Here is a 22,047-nt window from a genome sequence, read left to right as displayed (position 1 = left end):
TTAGGTCCTATTTAAAATGTTTCTGTCTGATGGCTTATTTTCAGGCTGTTTAGGTTTCTTTTTAATAGCATTGTAATACTACAGGTCAAATTATCTATGTGGCTAACAGATCGGGACTTTGTTTTATTTATTCTGCAAATAATGCTTACCCAAGACTCAATTCTCAGGCAAACATTTTAGCTATGGGAGCCTTTAAATCAAGTGCAGCTGTGCCATGTATGATGTCCCTTTTTAAAGGGACATGTGCCACCTCCCTCTACTGTTTCCAGTTTGGCACATTATTCCCATTATATGGGGCAATGATGATTGTTGGTGGAAATGTCTTTGCAACAAATGAATAACAGTTGCATTATAAAATGGTTCTAGTTCCATTAAGAAATGTTGACATTATTAAGGATACCACTTCTAATCCTCAGAGAAGCTAATAATGGGATGTAAATAGATGAATGCCTTAAGGTGCCATTCTTCGTAAAAAAAAAAAAAATATATAAAAATATAAATATATATATATATATATATATATATAAATATATGCACACACATACATACATATATATATTTCAATAATCCAATGAACACATTTAAATGAGTTACTTTCTTCAGAGTTCACTTCATGATCCTCTATGGGGTCACTGTAGACTCGGGTCAGGAAGAAAAATTGTTGTGTTTATTGTAGTGACTCTACAAAATCAGGGCAAAAAAGATAAATTAGGGGCACCTGGGGAGCTCAGTCAGTTAGGCAGCCAACTTTGGCTCAGGTTATGATCTCTCAGTCTGTGGGTTCGAGCCCAGCATCAGGCTTTGTGCTGACAGCTCAGAGCCTGGAGCCTGCTTTGGATTCTGTGTCTTCCTCCCTCTCTGCCCACCCCCCCTCCCATGTGCCCTCTTTTTCTCAAAAAATGAACAAACATTTAAAAAATTCTAAAAATGAAGATAAATACATTAAATATGTAATTGGAATTCTAAAAAGTGCATATTATGATTAATGAAATGAGAAGAAAAAGGAATGACTTTGTCTTTAAGAATATTAAAGGGCACTAAGAAAGGGCTTGCTGGTTGTTTTCCATCTCCAGAAGGAGTGAGCTAAGCAATGAATAAAATTCAAATTCACCTGTTGGAAGGCAAGGAGCCAGATCCAAAGACCTCTTGAGATGACTTCTAGCTCTAAGATTATAGAAAATAAAATGCCTTGCTTTAAGAGTGTTGAACTATGTACAGGTTATGTGAAGAGTTGAGACTGTCTATTCATGGAAAAATTTCAACATCTTAGTGATTCTCTTTATGCATATAAATGAAGTTATTAACCTTCCATCTGGAAAGCAAGTACTTTTGGCTGTTTGTCCACTGATGGTACTTCATTTACATTCTTATTCAGTGCAGGGTATCTGGAACTCTAAACACAGGCAAACTTAACTGATTCACTTGGGTTTGATTTTATAACCCTTGATTCATTAGCACCAAACAAAATGAGCTAGCCACCTGAAAGAAACTATACCATGATATCTTAGGGGTGGGGGGGGAGAAAAAGTCTAGATTTCAATTCATATTTTGTTGGAAGCAACAAAATATAGACATAATAATTATTGAACCCTCTGGCTTCATCAGGAATCTAGGAGTCCATAAAGGAGTCTTGTAGGAGAGCGAAGATAGATAGATTCTTCAGTGCTTGACAATTGAATCTTTCAGAATGATGTAAAGACTTTAGACAGGGCCTGAACTAAAATGACTGAAGGTTACAGAAAAGAAAGGTTATTTTCTTTCTGACCTGATTTGCTGGTCCAAAATGCAGCCCACTGATTCTTTTTCATTAAGTCACTAGCCACCATGGTAACCACTTTATATGACTCAACCTGGCCAGCAGTTGAACCAGTTTTCACAAGGTGGAGAGTTTTAGAATAGCATTAACAAAAAGAATTCTCCTCCAATAAAAAATAAGCATTTTCCAGAATGAAAGACCTGGCTTGAAGCCTTCCCATTTAGTGTAAAAAGCAAAAGATAAATCAGATATATTCCTACTGTGGAACAAGTAGAAGATGGTAGTGTACTTTTGTAGGCATAGAAATGGGAATTAAATAACCCATATATCTTCTGCTTGCAAACTGAAGAAACTTTAGATAGCAGATACATTTACTTTCTACAGGGTTTGAAGTGCTGACTTCATTTCAGAGAAGAAAAGCCTGAGCAAAGGGAGGACCTAGGAGTATAGCAGCAAAGAGCAATGGCGGAGTCCCAGTTTCATCCAAACGAAGCGGATGGTATACTAGAGGAAGCTGATATTAAAAAAAAAAATTAGGGCTGAAATTTTTTTTCACTGAGAATTAATAGATAATACAATAACTTCTACTTGTAATTTCTAGTATTCTCTTAGACATGATAGAGAGGAAGCATTCTTGCAATTTTATAAATATCTCCCAGAGGGAAGAACATGATACAGCATAGATGTCTTTTATAAATGTCAAGTAGATCCATTACCAGATTATAGAATGTATAGAAGGGTAGGCAAGGTTGCTAATAGAATATGGATATTGAATGTCCTTTTGAGGATAACTATTTTCCCTTTAAGTGCACTATTTTTTTCTCCTTTTCAGGATTATAGCAAAATTCACTCAGGCCCCCAAAATCCTTGATTATGGGCTCAGATGAATCATCTGAAGGGCAGGAGGATTGGGAAAGACAGAGAAGAAAGGCTAGCCAAGTTACCTACTGCCTTTGATCTCAATAGGGGCCAGAAAACCCATTAGGGCATCTCTCATTTTCTTTGAGCCCTGTTGAGTAGAGCCTGAGTGACAGACTGTGAACCTCCAGTCTGAAACAGACTCCTGACTTTTCTACTTAACTGTCAGGTATTCTCAAACCCTGGAGTACTGTCAATCAGCTTCCTTAACCTGGAGTGGATTCAGGAAATTTCTGGAGTTTAATTAGTTTTTTAATACAGAAGAGAAAGTAGAATTCTTGCCTTTTCCCCCAACACCTCTGAAATGTTAACATGAGAATATTTAATCCAATCTGCCTAATTCTCAACTTTGATGTCATAGGGCAATACCTTTTCTTGATGAATGGGTGCCAAAGGAAGTAAAAATACATTCTTACCCACATTTTTTGAAGCCCATTTCTAATTGTGACTGCTCATATTTTTGGCTATATTCGTCTTTTTTTTTCAAAGTTTATTTTTCAGAGAGAGAAAGGGAGAGAGTACAAGTCGAGGAGGAAAAGAGAGAGGGAGATTGAGGATCCAAAGAGGGCTCTGCCTGCCAGCATAGAGCCCAACGTGGGGCTTGAACTCATGAATAGCCTTGAGATCATGACCTGAGTTGAAGTCAGATGGTTAACTGAGCCACCCAGGTGCCCCGGCTATATTCATCTTCATCAGTACGGACTCTTGCATAGAACACATAGGACAGAAATAAAAATTTATGAATTGTCTTCTTTCTTACAGTGTGCTGGGGACTTACATATTTATCACCACTTTATAGGTATTTGACTTATGTTCATATGGTTACTAAGAGGCAGAGCTAATGTTTCAATTCACATGCACAGAAGGTGGAAAGGATAAGAGAATGGAAAGTATGCACGTAGGATAACTTAAAGTCAGCTGTATTACTTTTCTAGAATATAAAATCAAGTGCCTTTTCCAAAAACAAAGGTATTCTTACTATAGTAGTGGAGTTAACACCAGACATGGAGTCGGTTGAGCTCAGTTATGAAGAGGTAACCAATTAACTTCCCCAATCTCCATTTTCTTTTATGCAAAATAAGAATCTCCATGACACATGGGACAATGGAAAGATCATGGATTTTGAAGTCCTTTGTGAAATTGACCAAGTGACTGAACTTTTCTGACTTTTCTGACCTTCAGATCTTATATTCAGAATCTAAACTTGAGTCTCAGAAATGAGCTATAAATAAAAAAGGCACAGGCTTTAGTTTGTGGATTCTATTTCAACTATTGTTTTTCTTAATAGCATTTTGTTGTTCTTGGAAGCCTTTTGCTTTGTTCTGAATGTACTGCATATGTCAGGACTAGGCTAGTGTATGCTGAGGTAGCAATACTAATATGTTAGTTGCTCATAAGAACAGAGAATACTTTTCACTCATGTCCATTGCTAGTCAGTTGAGGCCTTGTTCCACATGATTTTAATTTGGAAATCCAGATTAGTAGAATCTCTGTCTAGAACATTACCATTTATTGTGGCAGTGGGGAAGGACATATGGTAAAGCCCATACTGGTGCTTAAAGTTTCTGCCCAGAAATGATGTGATGTTAATTCCTACCCACATTTTACTTGCCAGGCAAGTCACAGAAGTCTTCATAAATATCCCTGCCACAAAAAGGAAAAAAAAATACTGCTTGTTTTTATGTTAAAAAAAGTGGTCTGGGGAAACCCAGAAAAAAGTCCTAATCCCTAGCCCTAATGAGTCCTCAGTCTAGTGAAGAAGACCGATATATTCTATCCTGCTTTGTATGTTTAAAGAAAGGATTTGAGGTAGAAATGAGACTGGGAGAGAGTATTTTAATTTTTTGTTTAAGACCTTGGTGATTCTTCATATCATGCCCTTATTTTGGAGATTTTTTATGGTATTTTAAGGGTAGTGTTAGTCATATCCATCTTGTTGCATGATCCCTGAAGCATAGTTATTAATTAAAATGTTAAAAACCACAATTAACAGGTATTCATCTTCCCCAATCATTCAACATTTACTTTTTCGTAGGTGGGAGAAGGACTAATCCCATAGATGGGAATAAATGTTAGCCTCTGAACTTCAGTAGCAATGATCAAACAGCGTTACCTTGACTGCCAAGTAATGTAAATCTAAAAATGGCCAATCCTGATTTTGAAGTGGCTACTACATTATTTTAAATTCTTGTTTTGAATGCTAATGTGACTACTTTCACCATTAATTAATTAATCCATTGGACAGTTTTGAGCTTACATAACATTGGTATGATAGTAAAAATGTACTACAATAGAGCCTACACAATGTCTAGTTGCTCTGACTATACCTCCACTTGAAATCCAAGACACCCTAGAAATTTCCTATATTTGACCATGAATTGGGAGAGAAAAATACTTCAAGTCCCATTTTCCATTCTGTTTCTAAGCTTACTCCATCTGCCCTCATCCTTCCATATTTACTGGCTTTGATTGTAAGAGGCTCTCGACCTACCCTCCCTTTCACAGATGACTTGGGTCATTGCATATGCTTCTTTGCTTGTGACTCAGCACTTCCCTAGGCTGTTGTTTCACTAGGTCTCTGTGTCATCATCAGAGCCTATAATTATGCGATGCCTTTCTCCAAACTCTTGAAAAGTATGGCCTTGGTTCTGTAATGGTCTCACGGTTTGGCACATAATTCATTCTCCTCTTCCTTGAGCACATGGCAGGACTGCCCTTTTCTGCTCCCTTTAGAGGTAGGGCCACTTGATGTACTTTCTCCAGGGAAACATGAGCAGAAGAATGGATATCCTGTGTTTCTAGGAGTTTTAAGAGCCATTGCAAAATTTACATTCCCAACTTCCTGCTCTAATCATCGGTCAAGATGGGGAGGAGCATCACTCTGGGTCCTTGAGTGACTATGAAAGCTACAGCCTGCTTGTAAACCTTCATTGGACATCTAGTGTGCAGGAAAAATGTAAATTATTTTGAAGCCATTAAAATAAGAATTATGTTGCATATTCTGACTGAGAAAAGGCTCAAATGGGTTAAATGATTTAGTGCTTTTTATTTGGGGTAACAAACCACATTCTATCATCCTCTCATGCTTGGTATTTGCACAGACATCTGTTCTAGAATGAGAGTTTAGATTGTATCAGTTTCTATTTAATTTTTTTTTCCTTTTTGCAAATTCTCACATTGTTAAAGAAAACCCTCAAAGTAGAACTCTGTCCTTGAGTGCAACAAAATTCCTAAAAAGGTAATTTAAACATGTTCAGATAACTGTCTTGTTTAATTTTCTTCCAAGGAATCATCTGCAGAACTTCAGTGCCAGAATGATTGTATCTCTAAGAAATTCTTTGGCATCTACAAGGCCAACATAAATTTGGTATTGGAATTTGCAGATCATTCTCGGAGCATAAGATTAAAAGGATAGAGTTTTAAAAGTTTTCAGCTGGTATATATCAGGATGTCTTCCTAAATAACAGAAGGGAAAAAGCCTGAAGGCTCACAATTTTGGTATTTTATATAAAGGAATAATGTTTGTTCTCAGATCACTGATTTTTATCTTTCTTCAGTCAATATGCTAAGGTTTTGGTGGCTTTTATGAAAAAGTAGGTGGTCTGAACTGGACATAATGTCAAATAGGTAGATATATAGGTCATAAAAGCAAAGTTTAAAAGACCGAGTCCATTGTGGCTAACTAAAAGGAACTAAAGGCTAAATGAATGTGATGGTATAAATCATGCCAGTAGAGAGTTAATGAACTGTAGGCAGAAAATGGCCTGAAGCACTGGCTTAGAGCACTCTTCTTTGTTACATTTATCATATATCTAAAGAATTTCAAAACTAGAATTTACCTTCAAAACTAAGTCAGTGATTACCACCATCAGCTTATTCATGGTTATTAAGTGTGTTGTTATATGTTGGTAAGGGGGTAGAGAAATTGGTAAAAACATTCAAATTCCCTGACTCCACATTTAGGACCTTCTGATTCTATGGCTCTGGTGGGCACCAGAAATCATACTTTAAAGGTCACTCCACTGTAAAAGATTTTGATTGTAACCTAATTAACAATAAGACCCAGGCTATTAGAGCATCTTGTATGCAGCAGGTGTTCTGGTCATGTTTGTGACAGGGGCGGGTTAACTGCTTATGTATTGAGATACAGATCTGTTGTCCTGATATATTTTTTGGTTTTAGTCAATTAAACACATTTGAAGGCATATAATGCATGAATAAATGTAGAAGTTATCCTCCTTTGGTGAAAAACATTGAGACCTTTGACATATTTCTTGACTTCTTTTAACTATTTTTTGAATTTTAAAATATGGCTTAATATCTACCTTAAGACACTTTTAGTTCTAGGAGTGGGAAGGGATCATTTTCCTTAGCCTATAGATTTTAGTGTCCTATCTCCTTCTCAAAATCTTAGTGTATTCTCCTAATGGTATAACTTCCTTCAGATACCATCTACTCTGTTGTTGTTATTGTTGTTGTTTTTCAGACTTCATCCCCTTCCTCTTTAAATTTATTATTTCAGTTGGATAAACAATAATATCAAGTCTACCTTGTGGACAGGCACCACAAATAAAAAAATATTTAAATGTAACCACTTCATCATCACATGAACAGAAGTAGTGTTACAGCATTTAACTGATAGAAGTCCAAAGTGCATGTAAATATAATCTAGTCAAACCAACTAAATAAAACGGTGGGGCCTTTCAATGGAAAAAAACTGCTGTAAATAAAACGTCTACAAACCCCTAGCTCTAAAACTAAGTTTAAACAAGGATTAATTATTTATAAATAATACTTAAGTTGTAAACATTACCACTTATTTTTAAAAATATGCCAGCTTATCATTTTGAGTCAGGAGGATGACAGACTATTTGAAGGAAGAATATTCCTATACAACTCCCAGAAGAACATCTAAATCTCTGAGTACATTAAAAATAGATTGTTAAAAACTGGGGGATTTTGTCAAGCCTATGATTATATGCTGATCGGTTTCTTTATCTGTTTTTCTTTATAGCCGGCGATAACTTTTCCACTAATTTTGGGCTAGTTTGAAGGTGAACATTGCTAGAAGCAAAAACAAGTTGGGTGGAGGGGTCTGTCAGAGGCATTGGAGCAGTGTCAATGTGAAACCTCTGACCCACTGGGAAACTGTAGAAAGGAAAGCTGTACACTCAAGCCTATATCACTACTGAATTCTAGCTAAAAAAAAAGTCCCTGAAATTATAATGTATTCAGGTGGGGAAAAACAAACTTTGGTTTGTCATTAAGACCTCCATGTTTTCTCCAGTGAGCCTTGGAGGATGCTAATCATCACCAATATCAGCATCATTATCATTGACAAGCACATTTACAAAACTTCAATATTTCTGTTGCATATTTAAAGCAAGCAAAACAGATATGTGCCCTAACTTCTAGAAGTTATTCAGCTGTACTTAGATATAATTTATATATAATAAAATTCATTTTTGGATATACAGTTCTATGCATTTTGACAAATGTATTCTGTCCTTGTACCCCTTTGTACCAATACTGTCCAATACTGTCCTTGTACCCCTTTGTAGTCCATCTCCTTCCTCCTCAAATCCCCAGCACCCATTGAGAGATTTTTGACTGTATGGTTTTAAATTTTCCAGAATGTCAAGTGCACAGAGCCATGCAGTATGTAGTCTGTTATGGATGTGTGTTTCAATTAGCATAATGCTTTTTTTTAAGTTTATTTATTTTGAGAGAGAGAGAGAGAAAGAGAGAGAGTACCAGTGGGGGAAAGTCAGAAGGAGAGAGAGAATCCCAAGCCAGCTCCACACTGTCAGCACTGAGCCCAATGCGGGTCTTGAACTCACGAACCACAAGATCATGACCTGAACTGAGATCAGGAGTCAGACTGTGCCACCCAGGTGCCCCTCAGTTAGTATAATGCTTTTGACGTTCATCCATGCTGTTTCACATATCAATAGTTTATTCATTTTTATTGCTGAGTACTTATCTATTGTATGGTTACACCTTAGTTTGGTTATCCATACATACATATTTTATATAATATATACACGACAGCAGTATGTGAAGATACAGGCTCAACTGTGTGCTATTTATCATATATACATGAATTATAGTAACACTCGGTTAATAACAGTCATCAAAAGTATATGTAAGGAGAAAAAATAACCACCCTTTGTTCTTATCATTATTAGCATTATTTACATTGCAAGGGCAATATTTGGACTTTCAATTTTTACTTCCTCGTATTTTTGAGTTGGCTCTGTGCTTCAGGGTACAGAAGACTCTATTTGAATAAGGGAATCATTATTTGCATAGTGCCAAGGAAATTAAAGGGCTTTACTGATACGATGAACTCTGTACACATGTTTTAAAAAATGAAAACCCTTAAGATTCCCATTCCTCCTACAAATGGGGATGGAATCCACATTTCCCCAGTTAGCCTCTCCCCCTTCTATACTGATGCTCACCAGGGAAAGGCTTCTATATACGGGCTATTCTACCATTAAATGGGTTCCTTTGAAAAGACAAAGTTAGGCAATAAAGGTATATTATGATCTATTTCTCTAGGGCTTGCTACCTCAATTATTGGGAGCTAGGCTGGGCTGGCCTCCCAGGTAGTTTAAATAGGTATATACTCAAATGGTATGGAGTTAGGGTTATAGAGAAACTTTCCCTCTTTCTACCCATTTATCCCATTATTCTTAGGTGTATTTTCCTTCAAGTGGACAAGAGCTTCGATGCCCATCATTATATCCAGTGTTTTGATTATAGATCTATTCTCTACTATTTTAGAAATCCATTACATTCTGAAATTTAAAGCAAAACCTGTAATAAAAGTATACAACAATATAATAAGTCTCTTAGGGATTTTGTATTTGTTTTGACTGGTTGATAAGGTGTTATGAATTTCATTTGAATTATACTGGTAACTGGAAATAGCTGAACATATGTTATATATGTGAGCATAATTTTCTTTTACATATTGTATGATAATGCTGATAGTACATTATGTTCTATGTTTAACATTTCTTTGGTACTTGTTTTGGTTAATAAGATTTATGTAACGAATACAATTCTGCTTGCACATGGGTAAAAGGCACACTCTAGACTATTCTATTTAGTTCTTGAGCCTTTTCACTGCAGAAAATTTTGGTTTGATCATTATTCTCACCTTAATAAGTTGGGATGAACATAAATGACCTCTATAAAGTCAAGGGGAGTTCTCTTCTTCACTGACCCAAGGTTATTAACTGGATTTCCAGAGCCTCTGAGCATGTACACATTAATGAGGGCGGCCTACAATTTGTCTTGTCTTAGACTTACCTTAGGTCTACTGGTTTTTAATTTTTTTTCCATCCCAAGATCAAATTCTTAATAGTAACTAACTGTGAGAACAGGTATCAATCCAAAATTTCCATTTTGAGGTATCAATCCAAAATTTCCATCTTGAGCTAGCTGCCATTTCCCCTTCTCTCTTTTTCAGAGGTATCAAAATAGTATAGGAATTACTCTTCCTAGAAAACATCATAAGAGGGCATGGCATTGTTTTCATCAAAAGAAGCATTAAACCTTGGTATTCTTTGGAAGTATTCAAGATGGCTCTGAGATCCAGTAGTATTAGATCTTAACAATTTTGGTTTGCACGGTCTTTTAAATAGTCATTAAATAAAAGGTGGAGAATGAAATTTTAAAACATCTATTTTCTGATATACCTTCTGCCATTGTCTGCAAGTCTACAGGTTATATCGCAATTAGAAGCCCATTGTTATTGCCCAATGTGAAGTCATTAATTATAGCCCTTGATAGATATGAAATTTATAATAGTGAAAGAGTATTGAAATAATGCCTCCAATGATCATGGTTACTATAAACGAGCACGAAGAATCCATGAGGTCTTACTAAAGTGTTTACTGAGTAAGTTTTGAATTCAAGATTTTCAGTGCAGTCTTGCTGGGGTCTGGCAGTTTGAGAATGAGCATATTTGACTTTTGCCTGGAAGCATCATAGGTGCTTTTCTGGGATTTCTCCGGAGTTTTAGTTCACAAGCATGGTTTTGGGGTGGACTTGGCAGCTGTGAGAAATTCTCTTTAAAACAGTAACTATTGTTCCTCTTACCAGGAGAGGCTTTGAATTCTCCACCTGTTAAGTGACAAACAAAAAAACAAAAAACAAACAAAAAACTGAGGGTCTTCTATGTCTGAGAATCAAAGAATCTGCAAAGGCCAGACTCTCCCCACCCCTGGACCATAGAAGTGTTTTGGGCAAAAGGATGATATGAGCTCTGGATGTTTACCAATAAGAACATCATTTTTTAAACACGAAAATGAAAGATTTATCACAATTTATTGTAATTACTTGCTTGGATTACTTTGCCAAAATAGTTTTTCTGTTTCTATTTATCTACTCTAACACTAGGTAGTGTATAGCACATTATTTGTTTTGAACAAATGAATGAATCCAAATATAAAGCATCAGTTCCACTTAGACATGTACTCAATTTCTCTGGAATCCTGCAGTAAGGCTCAGAACCTGAGCTCTTATTCTGCAAGTCTGTTTTTTTTTTTTTTGTCTTTTTAAAAATATAGTATCCTTAACTGTTAACTATAATTGCAACTTTATGCCTTAACTCTCCAGAACTTATCTTCTGACTGAATTTGACCCTTTGAACCATCTCCTCGGTCTCTGAAAGCTTGTTTTTTTTCCCCTTGCACTTTTCTAATCAATGTGAATAAAGTCACAATCAACTACCAGATTTTTAAAAACAGAACCTGAGTTATCATAAATATCTTTTTTCTTCATCTCCAATTTATAATCATCACAAGGCCTTATCTTTTTTCCTTATTTTTTTCTTCACCTAATCCACCATTCCCACTATCTCATCTATTCCTTAGGACTTGAACTTGACTATACTCTTCTCATATTTCCTCCATCACAGTTACTTTCTGCCTCCAATATAACCTCATTTGCAATGTGACATAAACATTTTTTGTTATAATTTATGTTGTCACAAATTACAGTTAATTTTTAAAAAATTTTTAATGTTTATTTTTGAGACAGAGACAGAGCATGAGCAGAGGAGGGGTAGAGAGAGAGGGAGACACAGAATCTGAAGCAGGCTCCAGGCTCTGAGCTGTCAGCACAGAGCCCAATGAGGGGCTCGAACTCACGAACAGTGAGATGATTACCTGAGCTGAAGTTGGATGCCCAACCCAGGTGCCCCTTCAGTTCATTTTTAATATCTAAGAGATCTCCTTACCTCTTTACCCCTTACCTCTGTTCAGGAATTGATTTCTATCAATTTACATCCCTGCAGTTCCACAGCCTCCCTAGGAGTATGTTTACCACACACATATCACACTGTTTTACTCTCCTGTCTTTTCCATTAGAATGCAAATTCTTTAACATCAAATCAAGAACAATAATGTATTTGCATAGATTCCCTTAAGGAAGTCATAGACAGATACTAGTCATTCAATAAATATTTGGCACATGGATAAGTAAATTAAAAATAGAATTGATAAGCGCATTACAAAAACCATTATAGTAATTTAGGTTTACTTTAGAAAATAGTCATGAAGTTCCAACCTAGGATGATATCTTAATATATTTTATTATAACAATTTACAAATGACCAGTAGTGGGAGCTATTTCAAATTGGTCATCTTTCTAAGAGAGAAAAATGCTAGACTCTAGACCCTGCAAGACAGCAAACATTTACTGTAAAGTTTATATAATAAAAATTTTTAGGCTGTGAAGGCCGTAAAATCGCTGCTACAGGTACTCAACTCTATCATTGTAACAGGAAAAAAGCCATAGACAATATGTCAAGCAATGGGCATGACTGTGTTCCAATAAAACTTTATTCACAAATACAGAGCCCATCGGATATAACCCACAGGGACTGTAGATTGCAGACACCCTGCTCCAGACCTCAGGAAAGGAATACTTACCAGTAACAATGCATAGAAATATAATGGAATGTATATATTGATCTTGTATCTTGCAAATTTATTGTACAGCCTATTAGTCTAATTTTTAATATATTGTATATTTATATTTTATAAATATTTTTATATTTTATTTTTTTACAAATTTTATAAATATATTTTTTATATTTATATTTTTTGTGCATGATCTTTTATATGATAAAAGATCATATCATGTGAACACAGAAGATAGTTTTTTTTTCTTTCCAATTCCTAGAACTTCTATTTCTTTTTCATTCTGATTATCCTGACTAGAATCTTTAGTACAAGGATATCCTTGTCTTGTTCCTTATATGAGGGAGAAAGTATTTAGTCTTTCAGCATTAATTATGATGTTGGCTATTTTAGTTTTTGGTTTTTATTGAAGCCCCTTATTAGGTTGAGAAAGCTCTCATCTAATTCTGGTTTGGTAAGTGTTTTTATCATGAAAGTGTTTTGGATTTTGTCAAATGACTTTATTATGTCTAGGGTATCATATGTTTTTGTCTTTTATTCTCTTACTATGGTGTATTGATTTTTCGGGGGGGGGGTAAATCAACCTTCCCTTCTAGAAATGACTCCCACTTGGTCATATCATATAACCTTTTTTTATATGTTGCTTGAACTGGTTTGCTAGTATTTTGTTGGGAATTTTTGCATCTACATTTATAAGATATTTTTAAGTTTAAGAAAGAGAGAGAGTAGGCACATGCACTAAAGGATGTGTGTGCATGAGTGGTGGAAGGACAGAAAGAGGAAGAGAGAGAATCCCAAGCAGGCCCCATGCTGTTAGTGCAGAGCCCCCACCTGAGCTCATGACCTGAATCAAAATCCAGTCAGGGCTGCTTAACCAACTGAGCCATGCAGGTACTGCTGAAAGAGATATTTATTCATAGTTTCTTTTTTTAATGTTATGTTTCTTTTTAATATCAGGTGACACATGCTTCCTGTAATTGTTTGAGTAATGTCCTACCCAACTCCCTACTTTTTTGGAAGAGTCTCTGAAAGATGATGATGCTGATTTTACTTCTATAAAGTCAGTAGTGATATATTCTCTTTTATTTCTGGTTTGAGTAATTTTAGTCCTCTCTTAAGCTTAGTCTAGCTAAAGTTTTGTCAATTTTGTTCATCTTTACATTTAATCAAATTTGGGTTGCATTGATTTCTCAATTCAGTTTCTCAATTTTGTTTTCTATTTTAGATATTTTCATTCTAATATTATCTTCTTGGTTTAGTTTTTTTTTTTCCTAGTTCTTAAAAGTAAAGTTTAGGACATTGATAAGAGATCTTTCTTCTTAACCAATTTCATTCTGAACACTGTTTCTGCTGTATTTATGACTTTTGGTGTGTTTTTGTTTTCATCTCAAATAATTTTCTAATTTCCCATTTGATTTCATTGTTTACCTCTTGGTTCTTTAGAAGTGCATTGTTTAATTTCTATATATTTGTGATTTTCCCAAATTTCCTTCTTTTATTTATACCTAAATAAATTGTATTGTCTTCAAAGAACACACTTGGTATAATTTTAATTATTTTATTGAGGCTTTTTCTTCATCTAACATAAGATCTATATGGTTGTAGCATTGTTCATGTCTTCTCCTTCCTTGTTGATCTGCTGCCTTGCTGTTCTTTCCATTATTGGAAGTGCGGTACTCCAATTATTAATGTTTACTTGTCTTCCCTCCAGTTCTGCCAGTTTAGTTATTTTGGGACTCTGTTGTTCAGAGTTAAGTCTTCATGACAGAATTACCCTTTAGTCCTTTTAAATGCTATTCATTGGCTTTAGTCAACAACTTTTTCTTAAAGTCTGTTTTGCCTAATATCTGTCAAACTCCAGATTTTTTCCTGCTTGTTTATATGATCTATTCATGTCCAACTCATGTGTCTTTGAGTCTAAAGTGTGTGTTTTGCATAGCACATATATTGACATCATGGATTTTGTGCATTTTATCACAAACACAAGCTTTATCTAACTTCTTCCTTTGGGTTGGAGTGGGATATAGAGTTTGGTACTAAGAGTAATTCCAGAGGGGTAGAATTTTAAGGATGTTTTCTGACTTGGTCCTGGGGTTTTTGGAATTGGTTCTCTAATCTGCTTAGATTTAAAGGAAATAATGACTCTGTTTCCACTGGTAAAGGGTACATGGATATATTGTGATAAATGTGGCAAAAGTATGCAAAATATCACCATTGGTGTTCCCATTCAAATATTTATGAAAGAGAAGGTTCTGGGTGACCTTGTATTTGATACATTAGAACACTTTTGTCGAATTAGCTAGTAAAATGAGATTGATTGGCTAATCTTAAATGGTGCCCAAAAAAAGTAAGGGGAAAAAAGGGATGATCTCAGGATTTCATATTATCACTGTGAGCTCTACATAAATGACCTGAAATTCTGTCTTCACTGAAAGAAATCTTTATTTACCATAGCCTTGAAGCTGAGATTTCTGAATAAATCCCCATTTTTCTGTGAATGGCTGAATTGCAATACCAATTTATTTCCCAGCCTTACAAAGTGTATGTATGTTGTTAAATGAGGTAATTGATTTGGGGTGGGGGGGATCTTGGAAGTTGGAATGGAGTCCCTTGGGCCAATTCTGATGAAGCAGGAAGCATTGAAACTACTAAATTCTGCTCAGTGGAAGCTGCCCATCTACTCCTGTGTCAGGAGACCCAAACATCACTGTATCTAACAATCAGGCTTGGGACTAATGAATTTCAGGCACTCAATAGAATTTTAGCTCAAGTTCATCTCACAGTGGATCCAGGGGTTACCCAAACCCATCCTGCAGTTGTGTTTCCAGTTCCAGTACGCACAGCCAGAATGAACATACTCAGCAATTGGCAAAATCATAGATGGGTTCCCTGATTTGTGGATTGAGGACTCTCCTGGTAGGAAATGACAAGCAGAAGCCAGTAGAACTGCCTTTGAATAGGAAAATAGTAAGCCAAAACCATCACTACATTCCTGGAGGGATTGCAGAGATTAGTGTCTCTGTCAAGAACTTGGAAGAATCCAAGGTGGTGATTCCCACCACATCCTCATTTCACTCACCTATTTGGCCTGTGCAGAAAACAGATAGATCTTAGAGAATGATATTGGATTATCACAAACTTAAGCAAGTGGTGAATCCAAATGAAGCTCCTGTTACAGATTTGGCTTTATTGCTAGAGCAAATTAACACATCTTCTGTTATCTTGTATGTAATGTAACTTTTGATGTGGAAAGTGATTATTTTTTTTTTGATACCTGTTAGTAAAGACCACCAGAAGAGTTTTCTCTCAGCTCATGAGGGCAGAAATGTGCCTTCACTGTCTTGCCGCAGTGCTATATCAACCCTCCAGGCCTATGTCATAATTTAGTTCACAGGGATCTTGACTGCTTTTCCCTCCTGTAAGATATCACACTAGTATATTACATTGATGACATTATGGTAATTAGACCTTGTGAGCAAGAAGTAGCAAATATTCTAGACTAATGGGAAAGACCTCTCTGTATGCCATAGGATTCAGTGGTGTGGGATAAGTTGAGATCATTCTTTTAGACAAAGGATATGTTATTGCATCTGGCCCCTTCTACAACCAAAAGCACAATACTTAGTGGGCCAATTTGGATTTTGGAGGCAGCATAGTTATCATCTGAGTGTGTTGTTCTTTCCCATTTACTTAGGGACCTGAAAAGCTGATAGTTTTGAGTGGACACAGAACAGGAAAAGTCTCAGAAACATGTCTTGGCTGCCATGCAACATATTCTTTCACTTGGTCCATAATGACCCAGCAGATCCAACGATGATTGAAGTGTCATTGTCCAATCTGGATTTTGTTTGTGGGCCTTTGGCAATACCTTGTAGATAAATTACAGCACAGAACCATAGGATTTTGGAGCAAAGTCCCGGTTTTCTCTGTGGATAACTACTGTCCTTTCGAGAAACAACTTTTGACTTGCTATTGGGCTTTAGTAGAGATTGAATGTCTAACCCTAAGCTGCCAAGTTACCTTAAAATCTGAGATGCCTATTGTGAACTGGGTGTTGTATGACCCATTATACCATAAAGTCGGATGTATTTAGAAACATGCCATCATCAGATAGAACCCTACCTCATATAGGTGAGGTTCAAGTAGGCCTGGAATGTACCAATAAGATACATGAGGAAATGGCCCAAATAGCCATGGTATCCACTCCTGCTGCCTTATCTTCTTTTTTTCTGGCCTATACTAGTGGCTTCATAGGGAGTTCCTTATGGATTACTAAGAAAGAAACTTTGGGCCTGGTTTATAGGTCTTATAGATGGTTCTGTATGATAGGTAAACACTATCCCAAAATGGACAACTGTAGCAGTATAGTCTCTTTCTGGGACACCCTTGAAAGACAGGGTGAATTCCTTCCAGTTGGTAGAATCTTAAGCAATGTCTCTAATTCATTTCTGTAAAAGAAGTGGTCAGATATATGAGTATATATAAATTTATAGGATGTGGCCTCTGATTTGATTGAATGATCAGGGACTTGGAACAAGGTTAGAAAATTGGTGATAAGGAGGATCTCACAAAGATCTATGTAGATAGACCTCTCTGGGCAAAGAATGTGAAGTTATTTATGTCCCATATGAATGTTCAACAAAGTGTTACCTGAGCAGAAAAGGATTTGAATAATCTAGTGTTCTGTGCATACCAGTTAGCCTTTTACCCCCAGGCACTTTTGTCATTGATCAATGGGCTCAGAACAAAGTATTCATGGTGTCATGAATGGAAGTTATGTATGCACTCAGGAACCAAGGAACCACTCACCAACACTGACCTCACTATGGCAACTGGTGCTTAATCTGCCTTCAGAGACCAACACTGAGTCGTCAATATGGCACCATTTTCTGGGTCAATCAGCCAGCTAAGTAGTAACAGATTGATTACATTGGACTATTTTTATAATGAAAATGTAAGCACTTTGTACTTACTGGAAGGAACACATACTTTGCCTGAGGTTAGTACTTTATCAGTTATTCACAGGATGTTTGTATCATGTAAAACAGAAATATTGTCTTTATTTGGAGATTAAGTATAATTTAAGGAGTATATTTGTGTGCCAAGTTAACTAGGGTAGAACTGTGATAGTTAATTGTAGTTAATTTGGCTAGGCTGTAGTACCCAGGAATTTAATCAAACACCAATCTAGGTGTTGCTATATAATAGTAAACATTAGAGTCAATTGATTTAAATAATGGAGATTATCCTCAGTACTAAAGATAGGCCTCATCCAACATGTTGAAGCTCTTAAGAGCAAAAAAAGAGGTTTCCTGAAAACCAGGACTGTGGCATCAGCTCCTGAGTTGCCTGCCAGGATGCTCTACAAAATTTTAACTTCTCAGTCCTCACAATCATGTGAGTCAATTCCTTAAAATGTGTCTTAATAGATATTGATTTTGTTTCTTTGGAGAAGCCAGACTGATACAGTGTTTACTCCATTTACTTTTTAATGTAATTACTGATCCTTAGGATGTATGTTTGCTATGATGCTATTTTTGTTCCTTATTTATTTTAGTTCCTCTATTTTCCCCTTAATTTATATTAGAGATTTTATAGCATACTATTTTAATTTTTGTTTTTTAGTATATATTTGAGATATTTTCTTAATTGTGTCCTTGAGGATATAATTTACATCTTAACATGAAACTATCTACTTTTAGTTAATATCAAATTTATTAATATATTAAATATTTACTCCATTATAGCTCTTTTTTTCCTCCTTGCACTGTCATTGCCATAAATATTACTCTTTTATACATTACAGTCATTTTAACAGTTTTATAATTATTGCTTTATGCAGTTTTCCCAAATTAGAAGAAGATCTTACATATAAAAATGCATTTTTTCTGAAAACGGACATTTTCAATAATATTTTGGCTCTTTGGGGACTTTTTCGGTTTCATGTAAATTTTAGGATTTTTGCTATTTCTGTGAAAAATGCCAATGGAATTTTAATAGGGGTTGCATTGAATCTGTAGGTAAATTTGGGTAGCATGGACATTTTGAAAATAGTCTTCCAAACAATCTTAAGAAGAGCAAAGCTGGAGGCATCACACGTTCTGATTCGAAACTACAATACGAAGCTGTAGTAATCAAAACAGCATTATATCAGCATAGATACAATAGATCGTAGATCTATGGAACATAGATCAATATAATAGAATAGAGACTCCAGAAAAAACTCATGCTTATCTGGTCAATTAATTTGACAGAGAAGCCAAGAATGTATAAGGGGGAAAGGATGGTTTCTTTTATAAGTGGTGTTGAGAAAACTAGATAGTGACATGCAAAAGAATGAAACACCTATCTTATACAATATACAAACCTTTTTATACAATATACCTTATACACCTATCTTATACAATATACAAAAGTCAATTCAAAATTAAAGACCTTGGTATAAGACCTAAAACCATTAAATTCATAGAAGAAAACAGGGGATAAGCTCCTTGACAGATATCTTAACAATGAATAGTTTTTTAGATTTGGCATCAAAAGCACAAGCAACAAAAGCAAAAATCAGCAGGACTACATCAAACCAAGAAACTCTGCACAGCACAGGAAACCATCAACAAATGAAAGGACAAACCTGTAGAATGGGAGGAAATATTTGAAAACCATGTATCTGATGGTGGGTTAGTGTCTAAATTACATAAAGATCTAATACAACTCAATAGCAGGAAAAATGATTAAAAATGGGCAGAGACTGGGGTGCCTGGGTGGCTTGGTCGGTTAAACATCTAACTTCAGGTCAGATCATGATCTCACAGTTTGTGAGTTTGAGCCCCTTAACGGGCTCTGTGCTGACAGCTCAGAGCCTAGAGATGGCTTTGGATTCTGTGTTTCCCTCCCTCTCTTCCCCTTCCTTCCTCACTCAAGCTCTGTTTCTCTCTGTCTCTCAAAAATAAATAAACATTAAAAAAAATGTACAGAGAAACTGAATGGCCATTTTTCCAAACAGAACCTATAAATGACCAATAGGTATATGAAACGATGCTCGATATTACTAAATAAGAGGGAAATGCAAATCAAAACCACAATGTGATAATGGTTGTGATTAAAGACAAGAGGTAAGTGTTGACAAGGACATAGAGAAAAGGGAACCCCTTTTGCACTATTGATGTGAATAGAAATTGGTACAGCCACTATGGAAAACAGTATGGAGATTTAATTAAAAACTACAAATAGAACTCCATATGATCCAGCAATCTCACTTCTAGGTATATATACAGAAGAGATAAAAACAGGGTATCAAAGAGATATATGCACTCCATGTTAATTGCAGCATTATTCATAATAGCTAAGATATGGAAACAAGCTGTGTGTCCATCAATGCATGTGTTTGAAGAAGATGTAGTGTATGTACAATGGAATCTTACTCAGAGGAAAAAAAATTTCCATTTATGACAACATGTATAGAACTTGAAGAGATAATGCAAATGAAATAAGCCAGACAAAGGCCAATACTGTATGATAACACTGTATGGTATCACTTATATATGAAATCTAAAAACGCTTGAACTTAAAGAAACAGACTAGAATTGTGGTAATTAGGGGATGGAGTTTGGAGAAAATGGGGGAGATGTTGATTAAAGGGTAGAAATTTCCAGTTATAAGACTAAAAGGTCCTGGGGATCTTAACATATAGAATGATTAGCTAATAAAATGTATTATATACTTGAAATTTGTGGAGAGAGTAAAACTTGAATGCTCTCACCACCCTGGAAAAAAAAATTATGTGGTATGATGGTGGTGGTAGTTAATGCTATGGTGGTAATCATTTCGCAATATCAATGTATCATTTCAATATGCTGTATACCTTGAACTTACATAGTGTTACACATCAATTTTATCTCAATAAGGCTGGAAAAAATAAGTAATACAAATGCTGCTATTCTAGAAATCAGATTCCCTCCCTTAGTTTGACACTTTTAACTGTGTGTTGCTATTATTTTTGTTGTCGCTGATGCTGTTTGTTTATTGACATGCCTGGATGTTCTGTAAAATCTGTATCTGTTGTTGTGTACAACTGAAATCCCATCTCAGTTTATTGTTGACGTAATACTTGGGGAGAGATTTCTTTAAATGCCTTGAACCATTATTAACTTTACTGAGTAACCACTCCCATGTTCTAGTTGCTTCTAACTCTGACTTGGCCTTCCCTTCATGCTTGCACAGGGCAACAATATCAGCCAGCAATAAGAGTTTGGGACCTCTCAGGTCATTCCTGGACATACCACAGCCTTACAGTTGTGTGTTTTAGGCCCTTAAGGGATCTATTTCTGCTTTTCAAAGACCCCTGTATACCTCTCATTCTCAGGTATTCCTTTTAAGTTTTTTGGTCAGGCTTTTGTTAACCATAACTAGTATCTCCTCTTCACATAACCACAGTATTAGGGAAATATCACTGATAGTTGTTGGCAAAAGTCTCATGGAATTAAGGATTTTCCCACTAAGCAAGCCATCGAGACTGGTTAAATAATCAAACAATGTCGTGCCTTATGATTAGAACTTTTCCAAGCAGTATCCAGAAGGAAGAACTAATTAAATGAGTGTTAATATTACATCTTCAAAGAATTAATGTGCACATAAAATATGTTCTTATATACTTGGTCTTGTTTGAAAATCTTTATAACCAGGAAAGTATCCAAAGCTAGTATCTTTATCTTGCCTGCACAGTTGAGGAAAGCAAATATAAGATACCTGTCTGTGGTCAAATTGGTAACAATTGGTAACATAGCTCATGCTTAAATATGTCCTGTTCAGTTCTATTTGTTGATAAGAGACCAGTGATCTAAGATAATGAACGTATTCTGAGAAACTGAAATAAAGAAAAGAACTTTGGGATGAAATGGGTTCTATTCAGTCAAGAACACTTATTTGCACCTACTATGTTTCTGTTGCAGGAGAGGTAGTTAAAATATTTTTTATAATTATCCAATCGAACATAATTTTTTTCATCTCTGTATAAAAATTGGTTAATCAATACTTCAATTAGCAATTTTATTGGACCTAAAAAACCATGAAAAGTAATTCTGAACAAATGAGTAACTGATTTTTAGGGTAAAAAAAATTGAGACTGTGACCATCATGGATCAAGCATCATCATACATAGAAGCACAAATACTACCACATGTAATTAATCTAGTTATTAAATATGACAAAGTCTCACACAATACAGCTTCCTATTACCTTACAATGTCTTCAGCATCCCTTCTTTTTCTTTAATCTTAAGATGTCTTTTATACCCCATAAAAATGTCCTGATAATTGAATTTAGTAAGAAGACTTTGAAGGTCTCCACTGATTCCAAACTCTGGTATCCATGTCCTTGTGTAATCTCATTTTGAATGTGGATTGGATTTTTAGTAGAATATGGGAGAAGTGATGCGAT

This window comes from Panthera uncia, chromosome D1 (genome assembly GCF_023721935.1).
Source record: "Panthera uncia isolate 11264 chromosome D1, Puncia_PCG_1.0, whole genome shotgun sequence".
Taxonomy (NCBI): Eukaryota; Metazoa; Chordata; class Mammalia; order Carnivora; family Felidae; genus Panthera; species Panthera uncia.
This window is presented reverse-complemented; position numbering follows the sequence as displayed.